This window comes from Scyliorhinus torazame, chromosome 5 (assembly GCF_047496885.1).
Source record: "Scyliorhinus torazame isolate Kashiwa2021f chromosome 5, sScyTor2.1, whole genome shotgun sequence".
Taxonomy (NCBI): Eukaryota; Metazoa; Chordata; class Chondrichthyes; order Carcharhiniformes; family Scyliorhinidae; genus Scyliorhinus; species Scyliorhinus torazame.
The window spans coordinates 90,804,035-90,817,597 of NC_092711.1; the positions used below are offsets into that span (position 1 = coordinate 90,804,035).

Consider the following 13,563-nt stretch of genomic DNA (forward strand, 5'->3'; position numbering starts at 1 on the left):
TATTTCGACTTCAATGGACTTTTTTTAGAATCCATTGATCCTTCTACAGAACTGTTACAAGCAACAACAAACATTAACTCTGTTTCTCTCATCACAGATGTGGCACAATGATTAGCACTGCTGCCTCACAGCTCCAGTGACCAGGGTTCAATTCCGGCCTTGGATGACTGTTTGCACATTCTTCCCGTGTCTGTGTGGTTCTCTCTGGGTGCACCAGTTTTCTCCCACGAGAATGTGTAGGCTTGGTGGATTGGCTATGCTAAATTGCTCCTTCGTGTCCAAAGGTGAAGTGGGGTTATGGGGAGAGGGTGGGGGAAGTGCACCTGGGGGGGACGCTCTTTTGTAGGGTTGGTGCAAACGCAATGGACCGAATGGCCTCCTTCTGCACTATAAGGATTCGATGATACTACCAGACCTGTTGAGTTAATCTCGCACTTTCTGTTTTACTATATATTACACACCTTTTTAATCCACTGATTATATTTATTGAACCACTATGCCATCAACCACCAGGAGCAGTGTGTTGATGTTTCAGCTATTTCAGCCTTGAGTGACTGGGTAAAGTTTGCACATTTTCCCCATGTCTGTGTGCGTTCCCTCTGGGTGCTCCAGTTTTCTCCCACCGTCCAAAGGGTTAAGGTTGATTGGCCCCTTAGTGTCCAAATAAAGGTTAGGTGAGTTACTGGGATGGGCTTAAGTAGGGTATTCTTTCTGAGGGCCGGTACAGGCTAAATGGGCCAAATGGCCTCTTTCTGCACTGTAAATTCTATGATTCTGTTGGATTTTCTCTCCCACAGTCTTGGCCCGGTGGGTCTGTCTGGTGGTATTTCCCTGGTACTGTCCCATGTGTTTGGGTATTTTAGGAAGCAGGTAGAACTTCCTTGGTTCTACCTGTTTTCTTTGGTTAATATGTCTGGAGTCTTTGAGTTCTTCCAGTCCGTCTCCAATTCTCCTTCCTGTCTCGGGTATATGGGTCGAGGTAGCTTGGTGTGATTCGTGTTGTTTAGTTGTCTGTCTGTCTCCAGCAGGTATTGTTGTCTCTCGATAATGACTGTGCTGCTACCCTTGTCTTCTGGTCTTATGAACAAATCCGTGTTGGATCCAAGCTCCCGGATTGTCTGTCTTTCTCTCCGGGTAAGATTCTGTTTGTCTCTTGTGTTTCACTGTGACAGGGCAGAGACCTGATTGAAGGGATTCAAACATGGGAATTCTGGGAAAGATGGGCAAGGATTTGGGAGGGACAACATGTTCAAAGAGTTTGGGAGGAGAGGGAGGTTGAAGATGGGGCAGTAATTTGTAAGGATGGCAGGGTCACGGGTTTGTTTTATTGAGGAGGGGTGATGATGGCAGATTTGAAGGACAGAGGGACAGTACCTGAAGAGAGAGAAATGTTGACAATATCCATGGACACAGGGTAGTTGGCTGATCAGTAGCTCAGTGGGAATAGGGTTGATGGAGCAGGAGCTGGGTCTCTTGGACAAGATGAGCTCTGAGAGGGCATGAGGGGAGATGGGAGAGAAACTAGAGAAAGATGTGGGTTCAGTGCTCGGGAAAGGATGAAATTTAGAGACAGTTTGGTCCGGTGGGCTTGTGGAAGGGAGGGAAGCAGCAGAGGCGGCTGATCGGATTTACTCAATCTCAGTCACAAAGAAGCTCCTCACACTTCTTGTTGGAGGTGAGGATGGAAGAGACGGGAGAGCGAGATTACTTCAAAAGGAACGAACTTGTGTCAGAGTAACTAAAAAGTTTCAGCACACTGCGTGTGTCACACAAGTCTAATTTATTTGACTTTTAGCCAGAATATTAGCCCCTGTAAATGGGCTGGATTTTGTTATCCGCAGAAAGAGACCCAAATGAACATGGTTCAGTCCTGAATGTGAGGAACATCAAAGTCCAATCACTATCGTTATTTGTGGCCTCGTTGGTGTTTCAGCAGGAGGGATGAAGTGGCGAATCCCTTCCCACACCAGGAGCAGGTGAATGGCCTCTCCCCAGTGTGAATTCGCTGATGTGCAGTGAGGTGAGACGATTGTCTGAACCCAGTCCCACAATGAGAGCACCTAAACGGTCTCTCGTCAGTGTGAACACGTTGATGTTGTAACAGTTCCCCAAAACGTTTAAAGCACTTCTCGCAGTCTGGACATTGAAACGGTCTCTCCCCAGTGAATTCGCTGATGCTTCTGCAGGTCGGATGACTGAGTGAATCTCTTCCCACACTTGGTGCAGACGAATGGCCTCTCCACTGTGTGTGTTCGCTGATGTACAGTGAGATGAGATGATCGTCTGAACCCAGTCCCACACTGAGAGCACCTGAATGGTCTCTCGTCAGTGTGAACACGTTGATGGCACATCAGATTCCCAGATCTTTTATAGCACCTCCCGCAGTCTGGACATTGAAACGGTTTCTCATCAGTGTGAACTAGCTGGTGACTCAGCAAGTGGGCTGAAATCGTAAAACCTTTCCCACATGTGGAGCAGGTGAATGGTCTCTCCCTGGAGTGAAGTCGCTGGTGTGTGGACAGAGCGGATGGCTGAGTGAATCCCTTCCCACACGTGGAGCAGATGAATGGTCTCTCCCCAGTGTGACTGCGTCGATGAGTTTCCAGCTTGGATGGACAAGTGAATCCTTTCCCACAGTCTGCACATTTCCACGGTTTCTCCTCAGTGTGACTGCATTTGTGTCTCGTGAGGCCTGATGATCGACTGAATCCTCGTCCACACACACAACACGAGTATGGTTTCTCCCCACTGTGAATGGTGCTTTTTCCTTCCATGTTCAAAATCTCATGATATTTAGCAATGATAAATTGAGGACTCTGTCAGACCCTGATGTGAAGCTTGGTTTGTGTTTACGGATCTTGAAGTCTCACCTTCGAACACCCTGTGAAACTGATTGAAAGTGAGAGAGAAACCACAGAAACACAAAGGCAGGTTGTAAAATTGAGCTGAATGAATCTGGTCATTTGTGGGGCCGGCACTGGGAAAAGGGACCATGAAAACTGCTGGATTGTTGTAAAATCCCAACTGGCCTCTTTCGGAGGAGAGAGGAAGAGGTGAAGAGGGATTTTGTATATCTACAAGACATATTAAGAGAGTAGTTGGCAAAGCAAATTCGACCTTGAGCTTCATAACTGACACAGAAACTATGCTTCCGGTGGCACAGTAATTAGCACTGCTGCCTCACAGCGCCAAGGACTCGGGTTCAATTCTGGCCTTGATGATTGTCTGTGTGGAGTTTGCACTTTCTCCCAGTGTCTGCGTGGGTCTCCACCCGGTGCTCAGGATTCCTCCAACAGACCAAAAAATAATGATAATAATAATCACTTATTGTCACAAATAGGCTTCAATTAAGTTACTGTGAAAAGCCCCTAGTCGCCACATTCCGGCGCCTGTTCGGGGAGGCCGGTACGGGACTTGAACCCGCGCTGCTGGTCTTGTTCTGCATTACAAGCCAGCTGTCTTAGCCCACTGTGTTATACCAGCCCCAAAGCCCCTAGTCGCCACATTCCGGCGCCTGTTTGGGGAGGCTGATAGGGGAGCAAGTTAGATGGATTGGCCTTGATAAATTGCCCCTTACTGTCCAGGGATGTGCAGGTTCGGTGGGGCTATGGGGTTACAGGGACAGGGTAGGGGTGTGGGCCTAGGCAGGGTGCCCTTTCAGTGAATCGGTGCACACTTGATGGGCCGAATGGCCCCCTTCTGCACTGTAGGAATTATATGGTTCTAATTCTATTCTATGAATCTTTATAAAGCTCTGGTCACCACTCTTCAGGAAGGATCTGAAGGTTCTTGGAGAAGGCGCAGAGGAGATTTACCGGAATGGTTCCAGCAAAGGAGGTTGAGGGGAGATTTGATTCAGGGACACAAGATTATGCCAGGTTTCCATCGGGTGGACAAAGACACTCTGTTTCCATTCACTGATCGTACAAGCAGTCGGGACACAGATTCAAAGTTTTGGGTAAAACCTGGATTGAACGATATAAGATGCTGAGGGGTCTTGACAGGGTGGATGTGGAGAGGATGTTTCCTCTTGTGGGAGAATCTGGAACAAGGGGGTCACTGTTGGAAAGTGAGGGATCACCCATTTCAGATGGGGATGAGGATTTTTTTTTCGCTCGAGGGTTGTAAAAGAGGGGGTGGCACAGTGGTTAGCGCTGCTGCATCACAGCACCAGGGACCCAGGTTCACGCCTGACCCTGGATGACTGTGTGCAGTTTGCACGTTCTCCCTGTGTCTGTGTGGGTTTCTTCCGGGTGCTCCGGTTTCCTCACACAGTTCAAAGATTTGCAGGTTAGGTGCTAAATTGCCTCTTCATCTCCAAGGATGTGCACATTGGGTGGGATGTGAGGATGGGGCAGGGTGGGATGGGGAGGGGTGGGGGGGGGGGGGAGGTTTCGGAGGGTTGGTGCTGACTTGGGCTCCTTCTGCACTGTGGGGATTCTATGACTTAGATCTTGCGTCCTTAAAACGCAGTGGAAGTCGGGTCCTTGAATATTTTAAAGTCAGAGATGGATAGATTCTCGATAAGCAAGGGGGTGAAAGGTTATCGGGGTCGGCAGGAATATGGAGTTGCGGTTAAAATTATTGTATGATGGAGCAGGCTCGAGGGGCCGACTCCTAGTTTGTGTGTAAGGAGCAGGCTCGAGGGCAGGCTCCTAGTTTGTGTGAGAGGAGCAGGCTCGAGGGGCCGACTCCTAGTTTGTGTGTAAGGAGCAGGCTCGAGGGGCCGAGTGGCCTGCTCCTAGTTTGTGTGGAAGCATGCAAATACAGCATGCGGTAAAGAAGGCAAGTGGTTTTTTGGCCTTCATAGCAAGAGGATTCGAGTAGAGGAGCAGGGATGTCTTGCTGCTATTATACAGGGCCTTGGTGAGGCCACACCTGGAATATTGTGTGCAGTATCAGTCTCCTTATCTGAGGAAAGATGATCTCGCTAAAGAGAAAGAGCAGCAAAGTTTTGCCAGGCTGATTCCTGGGATGGTGGGACTGACGTATGAGAGATTGAATCAGTCAGGATTGTATTCGCTGGAGTTCAGAAGAATGAGGAGGATCTCATAGAAACCTATAGAATGTGGGCTGCACGATGGCGCAGTGGTTAGCACTGTTCCCTCACGTCACCAAGGACCTAGGTTCGATCCCGGCCCCGGGTCACTGTCCGTGTAGAGTTTGCGCATTCTCCCTGTGTCTGTGTGGGTCCCACCCCCACAACACAAAGATGTGCAGGGTAGGTAGATTGGCCATGCTAAAATTACCCCTTAATTGGGAAAAAAAAGAATTGGGCACTCTAAATTTATATTTTTTAAAAAAAACCTATAAAATTCTAACAGGGCGAGACAGATTAGATTCGGGAAGGATGTTCCCGATGGTGGGTGTGTCCAGAACCCGGGGTCACAGTCTGAGGATACGGGATAGCACAGCAGCACAAGTGGCTAGCACTGTGGCTTCACAGCACCAGGGTCCCAGGTTCGATTCCCTGCTGAGTTACTGTCTGTGTGGAGTCTGCACGTTCTCCTCGTGTCTGCGTGGGTTTCCTCCGGATGCTCCGCCTTCCTCCCACAGTCCAAAGATGTGCAGGTTAGGTGGATTGGCCATGATAAATTGCCTTAGTGACCAAAAAGGTTAGGAGGGGTTATTGGGTTATGGGGATAGGGTGGAAGTGAGGACTTAAGTGGATCGGTGCAGACTCGATGGGCCGAATGGCCTCCTTCTGCACTGTATGTTCTATGTTCTATGACAGACCATTTAGGACCGAGGTGAGGAGAAATGTCTTCACCCAGAGAGTGGTGAGCCTGTGGAATTCATCACCACAGGAAGAATTGAGACCAAAACATTTCATGTTTTCAAGAAGCAGTTAGATTCAGCACTGAGGGTGAAGGGGATCAAAGGATATGGGGGGAAAAGCGGGATTAGACTTTTGAGCCCAATCTGCTCTGATCGTAATGAATGGTGGAGCAGGCTCGAAAGGCCAAATGGCCTCCTGCTGCTATTTTCTATGTTGCTCCGTATCTCTGCATGTAAATGGTCCAGGAGGTATGAGGAAGAATGTTTTTACACAGCGAGTGGCAATTACCTGAACCTTGCTGCCTATGACGGAGTTTAGAAATAGACACCAATGAATGATTTTTTTAAAAATTGGATAGAAACCTGAGAGAAATAAAGCTGTTAGGATACAGGGATACAGCGAGAGAATGAGACTGACTGGATTGCTCCAGATAATAACAGTAATCTTTATTAGTCTCACAAGTATGAATGTTTGAGGTGAGGGACGCCGTTAGTGTCCCTGCTGATTTCACCTGTGGGAAGCGCACCCATCTCCAGCTCCTCAGAAACCGCGTTAAGGAGCTGGAGCTGGAGCTGGATGAACTTCGGATCATTCGGGAGGCAGAGGTGGTCATAGAAAGTAGCTTCAGGAATGTAGTTACTCCGAAGAATCAGGACGGTGACGGTGAGAGCGGCTGGGAGGAAGCAGTCAGTGCAGGGATCCTCTGTGGTCGCTCCCCTCAGTAACAAGTATACCGTTTTGGATACTGTTGAGGGGGACGACCTACCAGGGGTAAGCCACGGTGAACGGATGTCCAGCACTGAGTCCGTCCCTGTAGCTCAGAAGGGAAGGAGGGAGAGCAGGAGAGCAATAGTTCTTGGGGACTCGATAGTTAGAGGGAGAGATAGACGGTTCTGTGGCAGCGAAAGAGACTCACGGATGGTATGTTGCCTCCCGGGTGCCAGGGTCCGTGACGTCTTGGTCCGTGTTTTCAGAATCCTTAAAGGGGAGGGGGAGCAGTCACAAGTCGTGGTACACATCAGTACCAATGAGATAGGTAAGAGAAGGGACGGGGATTTAAACCAGGAACTAAGGGAGCTAGGGAGGAAGCTGAGAGCCAGGACAAACCATGTTGTCATCTCTGGTTTGTTGCCGGTGCCACGTGCTCGTGAGGTGAGGAACAGGGAGAGAGTGCAGATAAACACGTGGCTGCAGGGATGGTGTAGGAGGGAGGGTTTCAGGTACGTGTATAATTGAAGCACATTCTGGGGAAGGTGGGACCTGTACAGACAGGACGGTTTGCACCTGAACCGGAGGGGCACCAATATTCTGGGAGGGAGATTTGCTACCGCTCTTCAGGGGGGGGGGGGGGGGGTTAAACTAATTTGTCAGGGGGCTGGGAAAACAAGCTGTAGTCCAGAAGCCAGTGTTGAGAGTAGTGAGGTACTGAGGAGGGTATCAAGGTCGCAGGAGTGTACCGGCAGACAGAAAGATGGGTTGAAGTGTGTCTACTTCAATGCAAGGAGCATCCGGAATAAGGTAGGTGAAATTGGAGCGTAGATTGGTACTTGGGACTACGATGTTGTGGCCATTTCGGAGACATGGTTAGAACACGGACAGGAATGGTTGTTGGAAGTTCCGGGGTAGAGATGTTTCAGTAAGAGTAGGGAAGGTGGTAAAAGAGGTGGAGGAGTAGCATTGTTAATCAAGGATAGTTTAACGGCTGCAGAAAGACAGTTTGAAGGGGATCTGCTGACTGAGGTAATATGGGTTGAAGTTAGAAATAGGAAAGGAGCGGTCACATTGTTGGGAGTTTTCTATAGGCCCCCAAATAGTAATAGAGATGTGGAGGAAGAAATTGCAAAACAGATTATGGATAGGTGTGGAGGTATCAGGGTAGTTGTCATGGGTGACTTTAACTTTCAAAATATTGATTGGAACCTCTATAAGTCGAACAGTTCGGATGGGGCAGTTTTTGTACAGTGTGGATAGGCCGACAAGAGGGGGGGCCACATTGGATTTGATACTGGGTAATGAACAGGGCCAAGTGTTAGATTTGTTTGTGGGAGAGCACTTTGGAGATTGTGACCACAATTCGGTGTCTTTCATTATTGCAATGGAGAGGGATAGGGCCAGATGGTAGGGCAAGGTTTATAATTGGGGGAGGGGTAATTATGATGCGATTGGGCAAGAATTAGGGAGCATAAGATGGGAACAGAAACTGTCAGGGAAAGGCACAAATGAAAAGTGGAGCTTGTTCAAGGAACAAATACTGCGTGTCCTTGATAGGCATATCCCTGTCAGGCAGGGTGAAAATGGCCGTGTGAGGGAACCATGGTTCACAAAAGAGGTTGAATGTCTTGTCAAGAGGAAAAAGGAAGAGTGTGTAAGGATGAGAAAACAAGATTTAGTAGGGTCGCTTGAGAGTTATAAGGTAGCAAGGAATGAGCTGAAAAAAGGGCTTAGGAGAGCTAGGAGAAGTCCTTGGCGGGTCGGATCAAGGAAAACCCCAAGGCATTTTACTCTTATGTGAGAAATAAAAGAATGACCAGGGTGACGGTAGGGCCTCTCAAGGACAGTAGTGGGAACTTGTGCATGGACTCAAGAGATAGGAGGGGCGTTGAATGAATACTTTTCTTCAGTGCTCACAAAGGAGAGGGACCATGTTTTTGGGGATGAGAGTGTGATACAGGTGGGTAGGCTGGAGGAGGTAGATGTGCTGAGGAAGAATGTATTTGCAATTTTGAAAAACCTGAGGGTCGACAAGTCCCCTGGTCCAGATGGGATATATCCAAGGATTCTTTGTGAGGCAAGGGATGAGATTGCAGAGCCTTTGGCTTTGATCTTTAGGTCCTCACTGTCCACGGGGATAGTGCCAGAGAGTGGCGAATGTTGTTCCTCTGTTCAAGAAAGGGAATAGGAATGACCCTGGTAATTATAGGCCAGTTAGTCTTACTTTGGTGGTCGGTAAGATAATGGAAAAGGTCCTGAAGGATAGGATTTTTCACCATTTGGAAAGATGCAGCTTAATCCGGGATAGTCAACACGGATTCATGAAGGATAGGTCTTGCCTCACAAATTTGATTGAATTCTTTGAGGAGGTAACAAAGTGTGTAGATGAAGGTAGAGCAGTTGATGTCGTATACATGGATTTTAGTAAGGCGTTGATAAGGTTCCCCATGGTCGGCTCATGAAGAAAGTAAGGAGGTGTCGGATAGAGGGAAATTTGGCCAATTGGATAAGTAACTGGCTATCACATAGAAGACAGAGGGTGGTGGTGGATGGAAAATTTTCAGACTGGAGACCAGTTACCAGCGGTGTACCACAGGGATCAGTGCTGGGTCCTCTGCTATTTGTGATTTTTATCAATGACTTGGAGGAGGGGGCTGAAGGGTGGGTCAGTAAATTTGCTGATGACACCAAGATTGGTGGAGTAGTGGATGAGGTGGAGGGCTGTTGTAGGCTGCAAAGAGACATTGATAGGATGCAGAGCTGGGCCGAAAAATGGCAGATGGAGTTTTACCCTGATAAGTGCGAGGTGATTCATTTTGGTAGAAAAAATTTGAATGCGGATTGCAGGGTCAATGGCAGGGTTCTGAGGAATGTGGAGGAACAGAGAGATCTTGGGGTTCATGTCCACAGATCTCTGAAGGTTGCCACTCAACTGGATAGAGCTGCGAAGAAGGCTTATAGTGTGTTAACGTTTATTAAAGGGGGCTTGAGTTTAAGAGCTGCGGGGTTATGCTGCAACTATACATGATTGTGCGAGACCACATTTTGAGTATTGTGTGCAGTTCTGGTCACCTCATTATAGGAAGGATGTGGAAGCATTGGAAAGGGTGCAAAGGAGATTTACCAGGATGCTGCCTGGTTTGCAGAATAGGTCTTATGAGGAAAGGTTGAGGGAGCTAGGGCTTTTCTCTTTGGAGTGGAGGAGGATGAGAGGTGACTTAATGGAGGTTTATAAGATGATCAGGGGGACAGATAGAGTGGACGTTCAGAGACTATTTCCTCGGGTGGAGGTAGCTTTTACAATGGGTATAACTATAAGATTCAGGGTTGGAGATATAGGAGGGATTTCCGAGGTAGGTTCTTTACTCAGAGTGGTTCGAAGGTGGAATGGACTGCCTGCTGTGATAGTGGAGTCGGACACTTTAGGAACTTTCAAGCGGTTATTGGATAGGCACATGGAGCACACCAGAATGACAGGGAGTGGGATAGCTTGATCTTGGTTTTGGACAATGCTCGGCACAAAAGTGAGGGCTGAAGGGTCTGTTCTGTGTTGTACTGTTCGATGTTCTAAGTAGGCTTACATTAACACTGCAATGAAGTTCCTGTGAAAAGCCCCTTGTCGCCACATTCCGGCACCTTTTGGGTACACAGAGGGAGAATTCAGAATGTCCAATTCACCTAGCAAGCACATCTTCCGGGACTTGTGGGAGGAAACCGGAGCACCCGGAGGAAACCCACGCAGACACGGGGAGAACGTGCAGACTCCACCCATTCAGTGACCCAAGTCGGGAAAGAAACCGGGTTCCCTGGCGCTGTGAAGCAATGGTGCTACCATGTCGATTAGAGAGCTGGCATGGACCGAATGCTTTTCTCTGTCCCACAATTACAGATTTTTTTGTGCAATCTAGTTTTGTAATTTAACCCAGGGGGGTTCAGATAAATCTGTGCTGCACTCCGTCCGAGGCCATTCTATCCTTCCTCAGGTTTGTTGTCCAGAACTGAACACAGTTCTCCAGGTTTGGTCAAACCAGGGTTTGTGAATCTTGGGGCTTTTCCAGTCACACTGAGACCAGAAATCTTCCCTCACAGACAGAACAGACAAACCTTTTACCTTCCACACCCAGATGCTGCTGATATTCAGGTTCTGATAAACCGAATGACTGTCAGATCGCGATGTGACGTTTGGTTTGCGTTTCCCGTCTGTTAAACCTCCAATTCCAGTATCCTGTAAATTTACAGAAACCTCACTGTCAGTTTAGGATAGAAATTCACAACATTCTCTCCTCGCCAACTTTGATTAAATGTATTCCTGGAGGTTTGATCACATGACCTGCCCCCATCCTCCAGCCATTAATCTGTCAACACATCCATCCTTGTGACACACCGCCTTCCTCGGTCAATTGGGAAGCAAAAGGACTAATTACCTCACAGGACAGTGACTGACTGTCAGCCAATCAACCTTTATCCCATTTTCAATAATTTATATCCGCTTAAGAGAAATGTTCAAAAAAATATTTTTTACTCTCCTAATCATTTTCCAAAGATCCAAAAATATTTTCCACTGTCCTAATGATTTCCTAAGTATGAATCTCACCGAGACAGAAGGTAAAATTTGAATTCATTGCAAGTCTACTGATGACCATGAAACCATTGTCAATTGTTGTAAAGACACATCTGTTCACTCATGTCCTTCAGTGAAGGAAATAATCTATCCTTACCTGGTCTGGCTGACACGATTCCAAACCCCAGCAATGTGGTTGATTCATTAAATGCCCTCCAAGATGGCCGAGCAAGCCACTCGGTTTGAGGGAAATTAGGGATGGGCAATAAATGTTGACCCAGCCAGTGACTTCCACAAATTATCAAAATAAAATTTGGGGGCAGCACAGTGGGCTATCCCAGATGGCTCACGGCGCTGAGGACCCTCGGTTCGATCCCTGCTCTGGGTCACTGTCCGTGTGGAGTTTGCACATTCTCCCCGTGTTTGCATGGGTTTCGCCCCCACAACCCAAAGATGTGCAGGGTAGGTGGATTGGCCAGACAAAATTGCCCCTTAATTGGAAAAAATGAATTGGATACTCTAAATTTATGAAAAAAAAATAAAAAAATAAAAATCCTGGAGACTCCAGTCAGTGAATCCGGGAGAGTTGGCATCCGGCTCGCAGCACATGCGCCCTGTGGCACCTTGTCCACTGTAAAGATGGCAGCCGGTAACCTGGGCCTGTTACCGCTCAGCCCTCAGTCGATAGAGAAACTACCAAAGCCACAACACTCACCAGCTCTAAGGACACACCTTAGCTTCCTTTCCAATCTGAAAGCAGCCTGAGCTGGATTTACATTCCCCTTAATTGATCATTGCTGGGTGATAATCCTGTACTTCCTCACCTCACACCACTGTGACAGCACCTTCACTACACAGACTGCAGCAACTGACCAAACATCACCTTCCCAGTTATTCCCGAAGGCACCGCCTTCCCAACCTGGCCCCTTGCCTGAGGTGTGGTGATCCTCAGGTCACATCACCGCCGGTCAGCTCTCTCTCCCGGGACCAGGCCCTGGTTCACAGCCGCCATCTTGGGGAAACAGAGCACATGCGCTGGCGTCTTGTTGACGCAACAGGACCCTGAAGGCCCTGGGCGGGCCCTGAAGGTTTCTGTTCCCAGCCGGGTCCTAGTGCCCATTGAAGCTGGGCAACTCGAACCAATCATCATATTGAGATCTGATGGTGTCACTGAATTCATTACGAACTAAAAAGCACAAACTTTCAATGTGTTTGTCTGTTCTGTCTGTGGGCAAAGATTTCAAATATCAGTGTGACTGGAAAAGCACCGACACACACACAGCACACACCCGAGCGAGAAAGTTCCAGTGAACTAACTGTGGAAGGAGATTTAACCAGTTTCACAGCCTGAAAGAACATCACACCATTGACAGCAAGGAAAGACTGTACACGTGTTCTGTGTGTGGACGAGGATTCAACTGATCATTGGATTGGATTGGATTGGATTTGTTTATTGTCACGTGTACCGAGATACAATGAAAAGTATTTTTCTGCGAGCAGCTCAACAGATCATTAAGTACATGAAAAGAAATGGGAATAAAACAAAATACATAATAGGGCAACACAAGGTACACAATGTAACAATGTAAGCAGCGGCATCGGATGAAGCATACAGAGGTGTCGTGTCAATGAGGTCAGTCCATAAGAGGGTTGTTTAGGAGTCTGGTAACAGCGGGAAGAAGAGGACTTCTGGTGGCGGCTATGAAGGAGTAAGTCACACATTTGCTGGTTCCCACTCGAGTCAGCATTTTGGACCTTTTCCCCCAATTTTCTACCGGACTTGAATTGTAAAACTGATGACAGAGGCAATTGTGTACTGAATTCCCACATTGGTGCATGAAGAGAAGGACTAGACGTGCTCGTCAAGGCAGAAACAGAAAGACAGAGAAGGCTTGGGCTGAAGCTGCAGCAGGGGACAGCATGGCGGAGGACCGGACCTCTGGTTTGTCGACCCAGCAGTCTCTGGAGCAGCTGATGCAAGTTATTCAGGAAGGCTTTGCTAAGCGGAAAATGGACTGCTTGGACCCGATAAAAGAGTCAATTGAGAGGCTGGAGCTTAGATTGGACGCCCAAGATTGGGCGATCCAGAAGGTAGAGAAGGCACTGGCTGAACAGGAGGAACATCAAACTGCAGTGGAGTTGGAGGTGGGGATGCTGAGAGACCAGCAGAAGCAGCCCCTGGAGAAGGTGGAGGACCAAGAGAATAGGTCTCGCCGGCAGAAATTGAGAATTGTTGGGCTCCCGGAGGGGTCTGAAGGAGTGGTTGCTGGGGCATACATCACGGACGCTGGGGCATACATCGCGGACATGTTTGAGAAGCTGCTGGGGGATGGGACATTCCCCCGACCCTTGGATGTTTAGCACACTGGGCTAAATCGCTGGCTTTTACAGCAGACCAAGGCAGGCCAGCAGCACGGTTCAATTCCCATACCAGCCTCCCCGAACAGGCACTGGAATGTGGCGATGAGTGGCTTTTCACAGTAACTTCATTTGAAGCCTACTTGTGACAATA

The 13,563-nt window shown here is 48.2% G+C and overlaps 1 long non-coding RNA gene across 2 annotated transcripts; it reads right to left on the reverse strand.

The window, feature by feature from the left end:
- Nucleotides 1–1,765: 1,765 nt before the first annotated feature.
- On the reverse strand, nucleotides 1,766–12,071 carry LOC140422660 (uncharacterized). 2 transcript variants are annotated; one of them, XR_011947543.1, is made up of 3 exons: nucleotides 11,876–12,071; nucleotides 10,602–10,715; nucleotides 1,766–2,889 (listed from the first exon to the last, which is right to left on the reverse strand). It is a non-coding gene; the product is annotated as an uncharacterized lncRNA (long non-coding RNA). The 2 variants fall into 2 exon arrangements; XR_011947544.1 differs by having other exon boundaries at nucleotides 10,595–10,715.
- Between the last annotated feature and the right edge of the window lie 1,492 nt (nucleotides 12,072–13,563).